The sequence below is a fragment of the Asterias amurensis genome, chromosome 11 (assembly GCF_032118995.1).
Source record: "Asterias amurensis chromosome 11, ASM3211899v1".
NCBI lineage: Eukaryota > Metazoa > Echinodermata > Asteroidea > Forcipulatida > Asteriidae > Asterias > Asterias amurensis.
Genome location: NC_092658.1, coordinates 20,048,909 through 20,064,745, shown reverse-complemented (window position 1 = coordinate 20,064,745; position 15,837 = coordinate 20,048,909). Strand labels below are relative to the sequence as shown.

General features: G+C 38.5%; 1 protein-coding gene across 1 annotated transcript in view; it reads right to left on the bottom strand.

Moving 5' to 3' along the window:
- Positions 1 to 15,692, bottom strand: part of LOC139943960 (centromere protein P-like) — a 132,643-nt gene extending 116,951 nt beyond the window's left edge. The window contains exons 1-2 of the mRNA XM_071940874.1: positions 14,783 to 15,692; positions 8,051 to 8,130 (exon numbers count right to left, since the gene is read on the bottom strand). The gene's annotated coding sequence lies outside the window, so the exon portion shown is untranslated. The remainder of the gene's footprint in view (positions 1 to 8,050; positions 8,131 to 14,782) is intronic.
- Between the last annotated feature and the right edge of the window lie 145 nt (positions 15,693 to 15,837).

The following is a 15,837-nucleotide window of genomic DNA, read 5'->3' as shown; positions in this document are numbered from 1 at the left end:
CAAGAGAATAGTAATAGAAAACACCCTTGTTGCACAAAATGGTGTTCTTTCAGATGCCTTAAAGGGCATCAGGTCTGAAGTCTTTCCAATATTCAAGTGAGAAATTGGGAGCCGTTTCTCACAATGTTTAATACTATCAACAGCTCTCCATTGATCGTTACGAAGTACGTTTTTATGCTAACAACTATTTTGAGATTACCAGTTCCTTTAAAGGTAATATTCACTACTGCCCTTTTCTCCATTATGTACAACTGTACATGACACCGAATTGAACATGAATCTCTGTGTCATGAGATTACTATAAGGCCTGTACACAAGTTATTTGAAAAGTAACACTTGTAGAAAAGTGAGTTTAAAAATTATGAAAGCTCGATATCATAACTGAACAAACCAGTATTCCTTGACCCATAGCAATGTCAAATAAGTCCACATCAACAATGAAATAAGCTGTCAAGCTCTGTCAGTTCTGAATGGGTCATCCATCAAACAATTTGGTGCCTCCGAAATCCACCCCACAATACACTCTCAACAAGTTGGTAAATACACGGGGGGAAAAACTCTTGGGAAGGATGTTCTACTTGGACAGTTATGTACACACATGAAATAAAGTCATAATCTACAAGACACTTGCTTTGTTATCCCAGTGTCCTCGAACACAATGGAAGACTGAGGGAATCACAATGGGTTATTACAGAAGCTTTGCAAGTTAAAAATGGCTGCCTTTTGTGTACCAGAGTTATTACCTATTGTCGGGGGTTATTCAATAGTGCTTGCTCGGCTATTGTGTGGTTTGATTACATTGCTGTGTGGTGAGCTATCAGGAAGCTATGCCTTATTGTTATGGGTGGTATTGTTGGGCTGATTGTTTGGGTTCGGTGTTAATCTAGTGTGCCAACAGGCACAAGTTTTCTCTACTATTGTTGTCATTACATTATCGTGCATGGTAATCCTTTAGGAATATAGCAGTCTTTTTTAAACCGCGTCTCATTCTTAAACACAGTTACATGTAATAACTGTATGTTCTTGGTCAATGGCTGTGTGTACATACGTAGAATGATCCGGGATTTCCAAGAAGTTTAGCTTCATTGATTTAAACACAAAAAAGGAAGTTAGCACTTCAACTAAGATGGAAAGTGGGTTGGCACACCTATTAAGTTTACCTGTCCATTTCACGCTTATCTGCAGTGTTGCTTTTCAACATAGTTCATGTATGGTTTGTCTGTGCTTGGTGCATTGCACCACATTAACAGTGAATCGTTGCGAATGACATACACATCTCTTCAGTTTACCTGTCCTTTTCACTTTTATGCAGTGGTGTTGTTTTTAACATAGTTCTGGATAGGTTTGAGCTTGTTGAGAATGTCCAAACAACTTCCGGTTCAGTATTAATCGGTTCCAAGGGGGGCTGACTCACTTGGGTCAGGCTGACTTGGACATGACAATGGTTAACAAGTGGGGTTTTAACTATGATTCTCGTCGGTTTGACCAATTTATGGGTTGTTTAAACACCGATTGTGGATCATACTGACTCTGAAAATCGTCAGGCCCAACGGAAACCGAATCCGGGTCAATTTAGACCCGGAAGATTTCATATATGGATGTGCTTTGGCTTGTCTGACAGCAAGTTAAGTTTGTTTACTTTTCTTTTAAAATGGCACCCCTAAGTGTTTTTAAACGCAGTCACAATCACATTGGGTGAATTAAATGAAAACAATTGCAACACAAATCTTGAATTGCAAGTTTGTCGACCGATCATCTAATAATGACATTCACTGTCATGCTGTTCGTACATAATACGATCAAAAAATAGTAATAGACTACTTGGTGAAACATCTAAGAAATTGCAATTTATTAGTCACTGTGGTCACTGTGTTAAAACGACAATCTGATGGGGACACCAAAGCCCGCCCTCTATCATTTACCACTGACAAACTGAGAAGATACCGGTATTCAACGGTGACGATACAACACATCAACTCATTGGTACAACACATCAACTGCAATGGCTGTTCATCTCCAATCGATTACAAGTCGATCAGTCATCAACTTTGACTAAAACCATACTTTAAGAAAGACATTTTGTAGTCCGTCCTGACAAGGCAGACACGACATTTTCTTCAAACGCAGTTCATTGTGCCTGTTTTGAATTAGGTCGATATCTTTAATGACTGTTTTTAAATATGTAAATTCCATTAGCTTTTATATTTCTGTTTTCTACATTGTGTTGCAGAATGCCCTCATACAAGTAGGGCACTCCTGCACGTTACCAACGACCTATTTTTTATTTTTTCACAAACCGCATTTCTGAAATTTCAACCTCTAACATCGTTCTTCAATCCTAGATGAGATATTTCATCTCTCGGCACCCGAATGCAAAACCCATATGCATCGTAATGTTATCGGTAGCTCTAGTCCGCAAAGAGAATTTTGTTTACAAAATGGCTGAAATTTATGACCGAAAAATGCGAGGAGTTTTACACCGAAACTTGTCATTAGCAGTGTCGCTGTTTACACTTGCAGAAAATGTGTTGACGTGAAATTGATTTGGGACATTTATTTTCACCTCAAAAGTCGAACTTGTGGTAGGTTTTTTTAAACTTGATATATATATTTTTTACATAATACAAACCCAGTTTTTAAATTTATCATTACCAATCAATCTTCGTACTGCATGACAGAGAAGTAAACGTGAGGGTTGTTAAATAGTTTGTTTTCCTTTCGAAGTGTTAGCTTATTTTCTAAACCAGGGGCATTTAGAATGGGTGTCAACTTGTGAAGGACTTAACCCAAACAAAACTCTGGGCCTAATGCAGTTGGACTGGTTTGTTGAGAGATCAATTTCAACAAATTTTACACTTTACACAACGCACCTGTTGTACATACGCGGCAAAAAAAACTATGCGAAAAATCGTAGAAGAAATGTTCACCTGGGTCAATCATGCATGGGGCTGCTTATAAAAATAAAAAAAGGATTAACCATTTTTGCAGATTTTGGCAAGTTATTTATTTGTAATTCTCAATATTAGCTACTACTATAGATTCGAGAAAATAACAAACAAATTTGCCAATGAAAAGTGGTCTTAACAAAACTTATACTAATTATTGTCGGATCCCAACCTTATCTCACGTCCATCAACCAATCTGTTTTTCGTTTTGAAACAGTAGCATCTGTTAAATTTCGTTTAGAGAAATTCTTTCGGCAAAAACACGGGCCAAGCAACTTTACAGACAAAATGGTGCAGATTTGACTTTATTTGAATGTATTCGGCTAAACCTCAACAAGAACATGGCAAAAAAATAAACGAAAGCAGAAAACAAAGGCAAAGCGTAAAATTATCCAAGGAAATCCCCAAAAGCCAAAACCTTATACTTTTTCCAATGGGCTTTGTCTTTCGCCCAGAAGCCAACGGACAGGTACCATTTGATTCGAATACTCATCAAGCTTATTCACGGGTTTATTGTATACAGTGATACCTGAATTGAATACATTTATTGCTCCTCGACCATTGTTATGGTTTACCTTTATTGTACAAATTACTATAAATATAGTATACACCAAACCAAGTTATTTACCAACCGCAGGGCTAGGAATTCAAAATTTGTGTTTGAAGCCTTGTTAGATTATTGTCCAACACAACAACCGTGAACACGTGTATTGTAAATGTTTCGCAGCTTGGTTTTTATGAAATGTTGACAGAAAACCATAATTCACGTACCGATGTTGCAGCTTTACCGTAAATAAACAACAACTTTGTTGTCAATATCTGGTTCCGTCCGATTGAAGACTGCACAAAACACTGCCGCCAGCAATAAACACATTACCGCCTTGTTGAATAAGTAACTGCCGCCAACTCTCTATGTTATCGATATTGCTATACATTGAAGCCTAAAACGCGGTCACAAAGTCCACATTTTCGAAGACAAAAGTTTGAAAAGCGTAACTACCATTGACAAAAACACTTGTGTGTCGGCAATCAACACAGAGTAAATCAGAAATTACAACAAATGATAAGGTAAATTATCACCAGACATTAACTTTTTAAAGCAACAGTAAAAATCATTCATGCACAAAGTGTGAATGAAAGTTTACCAACCACAAACGTTCCATTAACCAAATCAACAGTCGGTCTGTCAATACAACAAACACATAACAACAAAAATCAACTCCGAAAGAATATATTTCTCTGGCAAAATGGTAGTATGAGTCATATTAGAAAATTGCCTTTTGGGGCTTTCTTTTATATTACCGGTACAACAAAATGTGAAAAATGTATGTTGGTTGGCATAGCCATTATAAAAAGTGTGGGTTCAAATCCCGGTCATGACAAAATCTCCGAGCAAGATTAACCATTAATTGCTTCGCTTAACCCAGGTGTGGATAAATGGAAATCTGAAGAGACAGTTAGAGACAGTGAGCATTGACAAAGATGAAAACAGCAATCATAACACGCGTTGTATGAATACATACACAGTAGGCCTATTCTTATTAAAACAGTGTTAGTTGGCCACATGTTTACAACTAGCTGGGTGTGGGTGGTGATGCCGACGATGATAAAAATAAACCGTTTTAACTAACAGCGGTTTAGAAACAGAGTATAGTCCTGTCGTTTTTGGCTATTTAATATTGTTTGTTTTGAAATTGAAAAGAGGCATACAGAGAGAAAATGAAACGCGAACTTGGCAGAGAACATAAATGTGCAGGACTCAACTCTGAATTATGCATAAATCTCATAATCTTCGCGTCGAATGTAAGTTGTACCAAGGCCCCCCCCCCCCCCCTCCATTCCCACATACCAGCATGTGCTCAATGTGATTCACCGATTACCAACCCCCTTAAAATTTGATCCTTACCCATAAATCCCATGCCTTCTCGTCTCATTTCTTTATTTTATTTTAAACCACAATATAATGACCGCACCCCTATCAACAAAATAAGAAGGAAAAAAACCGACAATAAACTTGACTGAGGCCGTAAACTGAACTGACTAGACACACTTGCAGAGGTCCGGGGCCCTCGTTGTAATTGCGTGTGTTTCGATGATAGATTCGGCGCCGGTATCTCTTCATTTAGAGACCATTACCAGCTTGGTACCAACCTCTTAACCTAGATACAGTCTCATCTCCATCTGACTCCTTAAAGGGAAAGTTCATATATATTTGGTAATCACTTTACCAAATTGTCCGAAACGTGTTTCATAAACGAGAAACGATACAGAGGGAAATTACACCATTTGTCTTTGAGAAAAGTACAATTATATTTCTAGAAGAGTAACATTACACTCCTTATAATACTAATAGAGTCATTTTGCTAGGATCCTCCCCAATCCAACAGCAATATTGTGACTAAACTCAGCACCCAAACTGTTGGACTCTGATTGACTGTGGTTTGCCTGAACTGCTATGTATAATCAGTTTACAAGTGAATTACTCACACCAAGAATACACCAACAAGGTTTGATGGTTGCATCATGGCCGGTTGCAGTTCATTTATTCCAATCCCTGATGTACACAGTAATAGACTTTTCAGAGAAGTGTCTGTTCCGGCTATTGAACTTTTGTTTACAAACAACAAGTTTCGAGAAAAACAAATCAGAAAAAAATGTCTTACATATAGGCCTAAAAAGTTGTCTTATTTAATGCCATTTATGCACACATTGCAATCATGCAGAAGCATTCTCCGGGTCCGGTGGAAACTTTACAAAGTTGTAACAAACTTTCCACGTACAGTATTGCTTAAAAAAATAACGGTTCATTTGGATTTATATCGGAATAATCACAACGCCAAGTTATACACCAATAGCCACCCCTTTAAAGGCTTTTCAACCGTTGCGATTGTATATCTTTCCCACTCTTGTTTTATTGCTCACCGGTCATTGATGGTACCATTGTAAAGGTGGTGGCAAGAGGTGAGGGCTTAAACGTGAAGTTTAAGGGTGACTCAATTTGTAAGGTAAGGACACGTAATAAAAACGATAAAGGTCAAACAATGGGTATGTGGGAAGTTTTAAAGGAAATATTAATACTGAGTTTGACTGAGGTATGTTGTCCCGAGTTTTACAAGGAGATTGTAGGTCTATCACGTTTTGATTTTGAGGAAGAATGCATTTAGGCTACCCGATATGTATCGACGAATTGCTGATTTGTTTTTGTATATTTTAAAGAATGTTTTTAATAATCTGTCTATGGGTGCGTTCGTTTAGCTTCCCTGGGTCGACCCCGGTGTGTGGCGGTGTTTTCTTCCAGGACTAGCCTTGCTCAAGGCAGTCGAATTATTCACTCCGAAAAAAGACCGCCGCTGTATAAAAACCCACCCGTATTCACTGTGCGTAAAACCCACCCGTATTCACTGTGCGTAACATCGCACGACACGATGCCCCCGTACACTATCCGCATGCGGAGGCCGTCAGGCCGACAGCCTTGTAGGATCTGTGTTGAAGCCACTGACCTCATTACTATAATAAGCGAAGAGTTCCCACGGTCAGCTCATTACCATAATGCCCGCGAAAGACGAGACATGTTTACCTCACACACCACCACCACAGAGGCCTGATAGGGTCCAAAGGTCGTGATAAGGGAAGTGCGTGATTGGACGTCAAAATGAATAATTCATTTGCCTCGCATCCTGTGTTGTCTGATAGGTCTGACGAACGATATACATATTCATGAGCTGCATACTAGCATATCCTCGAGCCCCCCCCAATTTCGTCCACTATTGGAATTTTTTCAATACAACACATTAAAACGGGAAGATACAGATCCGACAAGGCTGTCGGCCTGACGGCCTCCGCATGCGGTTAGTGGTGTACGGGTGCGATGACTTGTGTGAACAGTATTCGTGCGATGTGACAGTGTGTATACGTGTTGGTCATTCGGTGTAATCGCACACACCATGCACAGGGTATACGGCGGGTGGGTTTACAGCTGCGTCTTTTCGGAGCGAATAATGCGACTGCCTTGAGCAAGGCTAAGGACGAACGTGAGTAATTATCTGCGCACGTTCGTCCTGGAACATGAAAACGCCACGCACCGGGGTCGACACGGGAAGCTAAACGAACGCACCCACTCTGGTCTTCCAATAAGTACATCCCTCAGGAGGAGTATAGTCGTACTGTGTTGTAGTGTAGTGTAGTAAACGAAAAATGTTGCCTTGTGGCTAAAGTAAAGTGATGTATTAATCAAATGTATAAATAACATACTAGAGCAAGCTAGTCGAAACGTTGAGACCAATTCAGAGCTGACTCCGCGGCAGTACAGTTAATTACGATCCTATAAAATAAAGTAGTAGTCCAGTCTATTTTCTATACCATCCGCCCTGGTAATAGTTAAAAAGCAGGACAGTTCTTTTCAAAACTGAGAAGTCTCCCGAACCTCCGATTATCTACTCCGTGGCAGTAGATACACACGTGGTGTTGCCGCAAACCAAATATACAATGAATAACATTGCTGAACAACTTATAGCTCGCAATTGAAACCTATTTAAGCACGGCTTTAAAAAAACAAAGTACTTTTTCACAAACGTTTCGAAAAAAATTTACTGAAGGCCTTCATTCTTGCCTCGTATTATAGGCTCGATGGGTTTGAAGAACATTTTCAAACAAATTTGCAACTTGTTTATGGCAATTACATTTCCACTATACGAGTTAAGTACCACTTACGAAGTATAAACATTATGGTAAGGTTAACTACAAATTGATATTTCTTTATGGTGATTACGTTTGTAACTTTAAGCTCGAGTCCGTGTCTAAATGTAAAATCATAAAACATCCTTGGTGACAATTTGTAAAAACACAAATTAAATACGACCGTAAAAAAACTGGCAAATGTACAAGAATTCTACACAAGTACATGAGAGTTCAACCAAAAAAGATATCACATTACATCGATTGCAATAAAATGCACTAAAAATGGGTTGCATTTTATTGGACCTTTTATTCACCATTTCATTCATACCACAACCGAGGACGCGGTTTAGTTTTTCCTTGTTCGTAAGTTAATACAGTTACAGTAGCCTCTGATAACAGAATTAATTCAGAAAATTATGGTTTCCTACCTGATTTTCCATAGAGAATGTGGGTCTTGTTTTTTCCTTTCTTGGCATGCTTTGTGGTGAGGTTTTATGTCAATGGTAACCTGGAAAGACAAAACATGGGCAATTTAGTTATTGGCAGAATACAAATAGAATTTTGTTCCTCCAAAGTCTATGAATAATTGCTTTCAAGAGAAGAGCTGCCAACATTTGCATCTTGCAATCAGGAAGATTGCGTTTACAACAATCAGGGAAAAATACAGGGATATACATTCAATAAACAGGGGGAAAGTTTCCATAATCAGGTAGATCTTATAACATTGTTTTTTAGAACATGGAAAGATGTTGATTTTATTCAACCGTAACCGCTCAAGATGTTCGGCAATATTTATCTTTAAAAAACGCTACCACTAATTCATTGAAATGAAATTTCCACAGGTTAGTTTTTTTGGTATATTAAAACTAGTAATATTGAAACAGTGTGTTTCAAATACAAAACGTGTATACATTCCTTTCGAATCGAAATTTGTGGGGGTAGTGAATAATCATCAGATTACTCAGTTGTTATGTAAACCTTATCTTTATCTGTTTGTTTCAAAGATCTTACTTGTAGGAGCATTGACCATGTTGACCTTTTGACAGTTTAATTTTTAATTGCAAAGGTTTTAAAAGCTTTCCCATCCTGGGACTCACATCACAAATTCAGTCCATATTTTAACATGTTTGTTTATTTCTTGTTTATAACGGTTGATCATACTTCGTCAGCTTTCCTGTAATACTTTTTTTTAAAGCAATTTGTATATTATCCCTGAGACTGTATGACGTATGCAACCACCAAAACAAGTCTGAAGTTTAGGCCGAAAGCCGACTCGGTTTTCAACCAAAACATTTTGTTTGTTAACTCCTATGGGAAACAAACAGGGGCACGGGCAGATCGATGGAGGATCCGTTACAGCAAATTTGTACAGTGGTTGAAACTTCATCTTGACTCGCCCAATATCGGCTACAGCTTTGACGTTAGTGACCAGGGCCCAGTTTCATGGAGCCTGTAAGCACAACAAACTTGCTAACTAGATAATAGTTTCGCTTTACCAGCCAAAATTACATCAAGTTTTCATTGTTGTGGCTGGTGCCCCACTTAATTTTAGCTTAGCAAAGAAAGTTGTCAAGCATTATTTACTGCTTTACAGCTTTATGAAATTGGACCCGGTTGAGCTGCCGGCATTGGAACCTTCAGCCCTGATTCACAATGTGTAATGGTGCGAAGTTGTGTTTGTAAATGGAGATGGAAACTGTATATTAGTCTTGCAAATCGTTGTTAATGAGCTGAATTCACATAGCCTCGCAGGTGAAATATGCAAGGTTTTAGGCTGTTGTTGTTTCTTTTTCTCTTCAAAAAAATGTGGGGAAAGATATACGCTTTTGGCAGACCATGACGGAAGGGATAGACTCAATCATCTTGCGTCACTTTGGGCCAATAATGATTGCAAAAAGGTATCAAAAACCGAAAATTGCTAAGGCAAGGTATACTTTTTGTAATTGTCAAGGCCCAGGTATCCTCCTCAGGTGGACTGGCTGCCAACTTATGCACAAAATAAAGCCTGTGAAAGTTTGGGCTTAATTAATTGGTCTTTGCAAGAAAATAATGAAGAAAAAAAACAACACCATTGAAGCATTGTGTCCTCTCAGATGACTAACAAAGGCATTTTTTTTAAAGCAATTTCAGCTTTTATAGCATCTGACCCTGTGCACATTTCCATAAAAGTTTGAAGCACTGCAAGTTGATAAGCAGAGAACATGTCTGCTTACCCCAACCAAAAATCTCTGTTTAGTTTGGCTGTACGAAAAAAATTGCTGATAAGCATCAATTTTGCTGAACAGCTAAATAGTTTATGCATTATGGCATTGTGCACTGGATCTAGTTTCACAAGAAATGTGAGATGACCCAATACTCGGCATTATGACTTCTTGATCAATGTTCAAACATGATAAATGTGATTTGTCGCCCTCAGGTGGTTGACCCGAAACATTGCTGACATTCTTTGGAGTAACTTGTTGCGCCAAGGAAGATTTGTTGCCTGTCAGAATATATACCATTCGGGTCTCTGAGCCCTGAATTAAGGAGGACTAAATACATCATTGGTGAATTCCTTGCCATCCACTCGTTTTCATCTTTTGTTTTTAAATTTGGTTTGATTTATTTGGCAAACTGTAAAAAGCAAATACATACAATGATGAGTTAATGAACAGGCACTCATTGAGGGCGCACTTCATTATCATTGGTCATGAAAATCTGGTGCGATGGTGTTATGAAGATGTCAATATTTTCGGCATTTAAGGTTTGGTTTTATGATTTTATAAAGCTGATTTTTGTTTTGCCAAGAGCTTTATATATGTCAATATGTTCAAAAAGATAGAAAACGGAACGGGAAACAAATTGTTTGCCAAGAATAACGCGAAAATGTCAATACTCTAGTCCCCATTTAAGGTACAACAAAATAGGGCACAGTCAACAGGGGCAAAACAGTAAACTCAGAAGGACTTCATATGGTCTGGTTTTGTTTCAGTGCAATTTTCTTTTTTATATTGTATAATTATATTTTTATCGTTGGCAGGGGTCTGGTTTTACACATCTTATGATGACAGTTTTTATACTTTTGTTTTAACCTTGACAGCCCCTGTACACCTTGTAACTATTATGTATGTCTGAAGATTTACAATAAAATATAACAAAATAAATAACTACGGAACGGGACGTTTCCCTTCAACATTTTCGTTTTTCTGTCTTTAGATTTTTTAGAGAGTCACTTTGTGCTTCGTGACTGCCGGTGCTGAATATTTCAGCAATATTGTATCTTAGGTGTTGGTCTTGCACCTACGTGATTAAATTTGTTGTAATACTTGTAACCACATCAAAATTTGGCAAAGGGGTATTTTGGGTGTGTACTTGTAGCCATGGTGTGCAAGTAATTTGCAGCAGGCGTAAAATAAACGTTTTAAAATCACTTTTGACCTCGCATAATGTTAAGTGTAGTAACTCTTAAAATTTGCATGAAGCGAATAATTATTTTAAAAGGTTTATTTCACGACCGCTGCAAGTTACTTGCTCACCATAACTTCAAGTACACACCCAAAATACCCCCTTGATTACATTGAATACAACGATATCATTGAAAAATGCAGTGCCTAAAAGCTACCGTAGCTGTGTTTGTTTTGATTGGTCGAAGGTCATCTCATATGACCTATCAAAACACAGATAAGCTTACTTTTCGTTCATGCATGCATGTGGTTTACTTGCATGAAATGTTGGTATAATATTATGTAGAATTTGTGCGTGTCTCTATGGGTGCGTTCGTTTAGCTTCCCTGGGTCGACCCCGGTCTGTCCCGGTACGTTCGAATAGCTTTGACGGGGCTCACCCGGGTCAGCCCCAGTGCCCTACTTGGGGGTGACCTGAGGTGCATGCCGTCACCACGAGAGGGCGAATGTGATCGTTCGTTTAGCTCTTGTCAGGGGCTCACCCGAGTAGCACCGCGGGGTAGACCCAAGGAAGCTAAACGAACGCACCCATAGTGAAATTAATGCAGGTCAAAGGTGAATATACACGCCGATATTGAGGTCGGTCTCTGGCGTTATTTCAAGAGCCTCGAACCTAGCCTGAACATCTGCCGTCACACTTCGAGGCTCGTGAATGACAGGGGTCCTATCTTTATAAATAATTGCTGCATTTACCTGGTTGAGGGCGCTCTTTAAGTCTAACGGTCGTCAGATTCGGAACCATAGACTGGTCCCTAGTCTGAACATCGGACGTACGCATTTCGAGGCCCGTGAATTAGGCCCATCAGCCGAAAATCTATATCAAATCATATAGTCAAATCTCGACCTTTTTCAGCATAATGTTCGCAGTTCGAATCCAACCCCTGTGCTTTAGGAGGGCGGTATTTACTGGAATACAAATTGTCAAGCAAATTGTTTTTATCTGTCTTTAGCTTTTTTAGAGAGTCACTTTGTGCTTCGTGACCCCCGGTGCAGTATGTTTCAGTAATGTTGTATCTTTGAAGTTGATTTTGTTACATTTGTGACTTACCAAAATTTGGCAAGGGGGTATTTTAGATGTGTACTTGTAATCATGGTGAGTAATTGGCAGCGGACGTGAAAGAAACGTTTTAAAATTACCTTTGACCTCGGATAATTAGGTAAAGTAACTCTTAAAATTAGCATAAAGCGACTAATTATTTTAAAACGTTTGTTTCACGTCCGTTGTAAACTACTTGCATACCCACCATGACTTCAAGTACGCACCCAAAACACCCCTTGCCAAATTCCAGTGAGGCTCAGAGAGTAAATTAAATAATGAAGGTGCAAAACCAATACCTAATATACAATATTGCTGAAATATTCAGCACCGGGGGTCACGAAGCACAAAGTGACTCTCTAAAAAAGCTAAAGACAGATAAACAAAATTTGCTTGACAAACAATTACTAATTATCCAGTAAATACCACCCTCCTAAAGCACTGGGGTTGGATTTGAACCGGGAACATTATGTGGGAAAAAAAGTAGGGAAAAGTGAGCCAAATTAACTTCTATCATAGATTTTACCCTTACTCAATGATAATGCCTATCATTAAAATGCAGTCATTATCCCGGTACGAAAAAATCATCATATAATAGTTATTATTCGTGTACTAGGCCCAAAAACATAAAGCTATTTGCACTTTGCTCCAATAGTAAAATGAACAAACACAAATGTTTCTTTGCAAAACAAAAGCGCATTCAGGGCATGGCTTAGACGAATTATAATAATGATAATAATGGTCGTTATTTGGACATAAATGAACAAAGTAATACAGATGCACAGCAATGAACAGTTTGGGTCAACAAATATTGTTTATGAGACAGATTTTTTGAATAATTTGACATCATTTGAGAAAAAGCAAGATCGGAACAGGTAACAGTTAGCCCGCCCTCTTTTTCAATCACCCAAAAGTTTAAGAAATGTTTTACTCAAGAGAGGGCGCACAATCGTTGTAGCGGTTACATTTTTTGATCGGCAAATAATATCTACGACAAATTTCACTTCTGTGCACGAAGACGTGAATATTGACGCAAATATTTACGATTTGTGCACAAATAGTGGTGCCAATATTTGTGACAAATTCACGACATTCTGCCCCCGATTCGTAAATATTCAATTCACACCAAAGTTATTAAATATGAACAAAAATCAGTGACTTTGCCCATCAGTCGTGAATGACAACAATACCTGGGCATGCAAGTCGAAATACCGACATCTTACGACCGGGAGTCCCAAGTCGATTCAAAATTGAAGCAAATAATTGCAATTGGGTGTCGACGTACCACAAGTTGTGAATAAAAGACGCAACCATGAATAAACACGTTATTGGCACAGGTCGTTTGTCATCATTGGTGACGTCACGTCTTGAGGTACTAAGTCATATATTTTGTCGTAACCGAAAAAATGGTTTTAAATTTGCAAGCAAGATACTTATATAACGTGGCTTTTATTGCTATTGAAAAATGAGGTGGTTTTATCTTTTGTTGCTTCATTATGCACCTGAACAGCCGAAGTTGCAATCAGTATTGTGCACAAAAATAAAGTTATTTAGTAAGTTTAGTTAGTAGGCCCTATATTATTATCAAACGGTCTTATAGTAAGAAGCCCCTACTATGAATATTATTTTCTTCCTCTCTTCACAAACTGTTTTGGAGATTGAAATAGTTGCGGTTTAAAATTACAATAAATTATATTTTTTTAAATAAATGCTCCATAAAAACCCATAGGGCCCTACACATTCATGGGAAAAACATATTTTATTGTTCAGCAGATAATTTCGCTTCAAAACGAGTTTCCATTGGAAGTTAAAAATAACTTTTCTCTACGGAAAAAAAGTACAAGATCAGGTTCAAGTGGTTCAAGCATCCCTATTGTTAAAAAATTCCCCCCTGCCTGCCGAATACTATCCGGGTAGCATCATGTTTACCTCCCAACCCAATCCAGTGTTGCCCTCGGTGTCCACGAATGGCACGTCAAAATGCCCCCTCGACGTATAATCGGGCCATTCATGGCGATTCCAACCTCCCGGAACGATGTGTAACCCGATCAACAAAATAAATGAGGAGCAGGAGACTTGTTTCCAAGTCTACCACGGGTTTGCTGTGAGTTCTCGACCAATCACCGCATGTTACTGTGATAGTTTGGGTTCCCCAAAAGACTTGGGGAAGTTTATGTATTCAAAACAATGAATTAAACACGGTCGAGGTTTTTATCAATCCGGTGTGCATCACTACTTATGTGAAATCATGCAGCAACATTCTAAACTTTAATAATTAAATCTTACAGGTATTTAAAAACAATTGTGGAGAAAATAATTCATAAAGTGTATTGTAACTTTTCCTATTTCAGAGTTGTTGTCAACATAGTTGTACACACACAACAGGGGAAAATATCAAATAAATGAGATATCATGAATATCGCGTCTTCAAATTTATCTTTTTTTTATATGGATAAAATAACAAATTCGTCGCAACGTAAGCGGTTTCCGTCCAAAATATGAATTAATAGCTAAACACATTAGCATTTGGTGTCCTAATTAATTTGTTGACTGTGAAAATATGATGCTGGTTAAAAAAATAATTATGTACAATACATGAGCTTGGCCTTTTAAAAAGGGTAATGTTTTGTTTGGCGTTCTGAAGACTTCAAATAATATTATTTTTCCTCTTTTTAGCTTACCTACGTGTTCTTGATTTGCTTGATAAACTTCAGATGACAAAATAGTTATTCCAATATTGGTGAAGATGATAAATCCATTGAGATTCTTGAAGACAAAATGGTACTCGGAAAACGTAGGAAGATGCATCCAAAATGAGTCGCCACAAGACTAATAAAACCATTCGACAATCAACAGTTGATGGAGCCTAGCTGGATGCTTTGAAGACAAACATCACGATATTGAAGTTGATAAACGACTGCAATGCGCAGGCACATCGTGTTGTTTCTAAAAGTTGCTATGTCGTAAATCAAGAAGCTTTGGAAATATTCCCATGAGTGAAATAAAGCCGTAAACATTTATCATCAACATTCACATTCACAGCGGCACTGACACTGAATACAAATCCACCGTAAATTCCACTGGATGCTGGAAAAGGGAAAGCGGACAAACTTTTGACACTGCGAAGAGAGCATCAACAAGTTAACTTCACCACAAACAACATGTGTCTCCCGAAGTCACTCACCGGTAAACTGTCAGTGTTGTGATGGAGACAGATACGCCTCGACCCCCAGGCCTCGCACCTGAGACAGACATGACCAACCTCGTGTCGTACTCACCACTCTTTAGCCTTTAGTCAAGGCCTTATGAGGCAACCAACTGCACAACCCCCCACACACGACAACAATAATGGCTTCCAGTTTACCGTACGAGCATTGAGTAGAGTCTAGCACACTCCCTTGATGTGGTCCGCATAGTTGACATACCTTCGGCCTTGCGTTTGTTCCGCTGGTGGTTTGCGCTAATTGGGCTGCACTTAATGTTAACAGCTGCTGTAGCAAACAAGGCTTGAAAAAGCATGGAGGAAGGATTACATTTTGTCCTTTCCATGGAAAAGAAACCTTGGCATCATGCTCTTGTTATAGAAATTATGCTTTTCAAAAAAGTAAAGGAATGGAGCTGGCTTCTTAAAAACTAGTTAGAACATAGTTCCATACAAAGTCATCAGGAACATACCCAAAATTAAGTCTACATTCAATCATTGGACATCACTTTTAGCTGATCTCCGCTTGGAGAA